The sequence below is a fragment of the Manihot esculenta genome, unplaced genomic scaffold (assembly GCF_001659605.2).
Source record: "Manihot esculenta cultivar AM560-2 unplaced genomic scaffold, M.esculenta_v8 Scaffold64, whole genome shotgun sequence".
In the NCBI taxonomy this organism is placed as follows: Eukaryota; Viridiplantae; Streptophyta; class Magnoliopsida; order Malpighiales; family Euphorbiaceae; genus Manihot; species Manihot esculenta.
Window position 1 is genome coordinate 476,243 of NW_025215481.1, and position 4,159 is coordinate 480,401.

Sequence of the window (4,159 nt, forward strand, 5' to 3'; positions counted from 1 at the left end):
GGTATCTGCAAAAAATCAGGTCAAAATACCTAAAATTGAATGTTTTAGGGGGGGTGTGTCACCTGAGACATTGTGATGTCTCCTCCTGCCACAGCTCAACTTGTTCCTAAGGCTCTTTAGGGGGGTGTGGGTAGTCACCCCCCTGGGGGGGCCAGCAAGGCCGGGGCCTGGGCATGCGCTAGGCCATACGTGGGCATCGGTATAGCCTGCAAATAAGCTTGTTAGCCCCCTCTCCACCTCTACCTCTCGATTTGACATCAAATCGAACCGGTCCGAATCGATTCGGATAAAAATTGATTTCGATCGAACCGATCTGATTCGGTTCGTTTGGTTGGGTTTTTTAGTGGATTTTTTAATTTTTCACACCTTATTTCTAATATTCTAAAATTTAATTGAAATATTTTGAATTTGATTATAGTTTAATCTCCCCGTATTATTGAAAATAATAATATACTATTATCAATAATTGGTTTGATTCGATTTTTTTTTTAATTTTATCTAATCGAACCAGAGTAAGTAACATCCCAAATACCAGTGCGCTGCTCCTCGCCAACGGGCCCGTGGCGCATTGCTGCTGCACGGGGAACTGTGCTCAGGAAGGCGCCTACGGGCCCGTGGCGCCTTGCTGCTGCACGGGGAACTGTGCTCAGGAAGGCGCCTACGGGCCCGTGGCGCCTTGCTGCTGCACGGGGAACTGTGCTCAGGAAGGCGCCTACGGGCCCGTGGCGCCTTGCTGCTGCACGGGGAACTGTGCTCAGGAAGGCGCCACCGGGCCCGTAGCGAATTGCTCCCACGCCCAGTGGCAGCCAATTGGCCCGTGGCTCCCTCCTGCTGTGCCCATTGCTCCCCAATGAGCCCGTGGTGCAACGTTGGGGTTGATGCTATTTGCACATGTTTTGCAAAATGAGGTTAGCATTGGTAAACAAGTATATCCCGTTGGCCAACCACCAGGCCAAAAGAGGTTCACGCAGTCAATTAATTGTACACTTCAACGAGCAAAGCGTGCCATTGTTTTCTGTACTGAACAAGCTCAAGCTTGAATACTTATACAGTGACAATATCTTTCAACACACGAGAAAAAATATTGACCAACATTTTGCAATGGTTGGCTCACATGCTTGGACGCACACTTGCCATCATCGCATAGGCAATGAAAATCTATGGAGTGATTCTCTCTTACTCATTGAGACTATGAACCAATCATTGCAACCTCTATGAGTTTTTATCTATCTTATCTCACATTGCAAAAAGAACACGAAACAATATGTTGTGAGATCAAGAGCACTACCTCCTCCATTTACTTTTCCTATAGCCACCGTGCATGCCCAAAATTGGCAAGAATTGTGACACAAGCCAATTCTCTTTGAAAAGTTTTAAAAAATCACCAAATGACAACTCAATTAAATTTGTTATATTTTTCTAAGGTGCCACACAAAATTTGGTGATTTTCTGACGAGTTGTGTTTTTTTTATGATTTTCTGAATTTTTAACACTTAAAAAATAAAAAAAAATACCTAGACTGGATAAAAAATTTTCAAAATTTTTGTAAAATTAGATTATATTTTTCTAAATATATCTGCAAAATATCAGGTCAAAATACCTAAAATTGAATTTTTTAGGGGGTGTGTCACTTTAAACATTGTCATGTCACCTCATGTATTGTCATGTCACCCCATGCATTGTCATGTCTCCGTGCAAAGTTTAAGAAAATCACCAAATAACAACTCAAATAAATTTATAATATTTTTCTAAGGTTCCACAAAAAATTTGGTGATTTTCTGACGGGTTTTCTATTTTTTATGATTTTCTGAATTTTTAACACTTAAAAAATAAAAAAAAATACCTAGACTTGATAAAAAATTTTCAAAATTTTTGTAAAATTAGATTACATTTTTATAAAGGTATCTGCAAAAAATCAGGTCGAAATACCTAAAATTGAATTTTTTAGGGGGGGTGTGTCACCTCAGACATTGTGATGTTTCCTCCTGGCACAGCTCAACTTGTTCCTAAGGCTCTTTAGGGGGGTGTGGGTAGTCACCCCCCTGGGGGGGCCAGCAAGGCCGGGGCCTGGGCATGCGCTAGGCCATATGTGGGCATCGGTATAGCATGCGAATAAGCTTGTTAGCCCCCTCTCCACCTCTACCTCTCGATTCAACATCGAAAAAAATTCTCGGGCGTGGTGGACCCGGTGGGGCCCGTCCCGGGCCCGGTGGGGCCCATTCCAGGGCCATTGGTGACAGTTCAAGGAAATGATCCGGTGGTTTATCCCAATGCTTGGGCGTGTTAAATGGACGCTGGTGCAAGGTGTGGGCATGGCATTTGTATGTTGTGCTCGTGCCGATGTGCGAGTTTCCAGGTGATGCACTGGGCTTTGGGATTTTGTTGTGCTAATATTTCCATCCAACTCGGCGGTCAGTACCTCAACTCCGACGACGAACTCAGTGCTATTGGGGCCGATCCCCATGCTTGGAGTATCAATTGGATGCTTGTGCAAGGCTTCGGTGTGGCATTCTAGTGCCGTGCTTGGGTCAACGTGCTGGCGGAAATGCGATGCAATGGGCATGGTGTGAGTTCCTGGTGGCATAGACTTTTGAGGCGTTTGGGTCTGGCGACAGGGCTGAAGCTATTGGGGTCGAAGGCTTTGCCGGGGGGTGTCAAATGGAAGCCGGTTCAAGGTGTGGATACCGCACTCTGAACACAGGCGGACGTGCGATGCAACCTGTCTTAGTTTGTGTCCTTGGTGGTGTAGGCCTGCTGCTTGGTGGGGTCTTACGTTCCTCGGGGTCGTGGATGGACGTCGGGGCTGTTGTGGTTTTGCAATACCTAGGCTGGGGGGATGAGCTTGGTGCTAATGCTTTTGTCAAGGCGTTGCGAGTGCTTGGGGGAGGGCGTGGTGATATAATGCCGTGCTCAATCCTATGTGCGAGTGGCGTTGAGGCACATGCTGCGGCAGAATGGCAATTTCCTTTGGTTGCGGTGGCGCACTGTTGCTCGTGCCGATGTGTCCCACTGTGGTGGTTGCTTTTGCTTAGGCTTTGGGGATGAGCCTGGTGCTTCTACTTTGTCAACACGTGCGATTGCTTAGGTGAGGGCGTGGCGTTTCATGCCACCTGTTTCTCCGAACCGACGCATGAGCTGTCGAGGCATATGTTGAAGTATTGTACGGCGAGTTTCTTTGGTTGCGGTGATTGGACTCTCACGGTGCCCCACTCGTTCCCTCCATGCTGTTTGCGTTGCTAAGGTTGAGGGGATGATCTCGGTTTCCACTGTTTTGTTGAGGCAACGCGAGTGCTTGGGGAAGGCATGGCACCTCGTGCCGTGCTGAATCCGTCGTGCGAGCAGCCGAGGCAAGGTGGTGGTACGTAGGGTGATTCCGTTTGGCTGAAGTGATTGCTTTGTCGTCAGAATCGAACGTTCCATTCATAACTGTTTTGCATTTCATTATTTGCATTGTCCCTCCCTCTCCGATTCATCCTCGCGCACAGCGGTGCGGGCAATTGCTCCATTTGGCGTTTCGGCATCCCGTCGTGCTTTCGCTCGTCGGGGGGCAGTTCGTCGCGTGGGGTTGCTGCTCAGTGTACGTGGTGGCGCATGAGCGGTTACGAGATCGTTTCTGCTGGCAGGCTCTTTGCTGGAGCATCGAACTGTTGGCTCTCGATCCCTTTCAGTCGCGGCCCGAGAGCGGATCGCGCCTCGGTGCATCGAATGGGTTCCTGTGTTGCATACCCACAGAAGCGGAATTCGAAAGTTTTGATGTCCATTTTTTCGCTCTGCGCCCCCTTCGGAGCGCGAAGCGGACCCCGTAGCTGCATCCGTGTTCCAAGCATGCCTTTATTGGCTGCCGTGGCCCATGGACTGTCGCTGTGCTCTCGGATGCGGAATGTGATGCGGGAGGATGGAGTCTTCTCCTTCCATAAGCCCAATTATCCCATCGGTAACAGAACGACCGGCGCGCCCGTCTCGAACCCCGGCATGCTGGGGCCTCCGTGCGGCGACGACGTCGCGAAGGAATGCTACCTGGTTGATCCTGCCAGTAGTCATATGCTTGTCTCAAAGATTAAGCCATGCATGTGTAAGTATGAACTAATTCAGACTGTGAAACTGCGAATGGCTCATTAAATCAGTTATAGTTTGTTTGATGGTATCTGCTACTCGGATA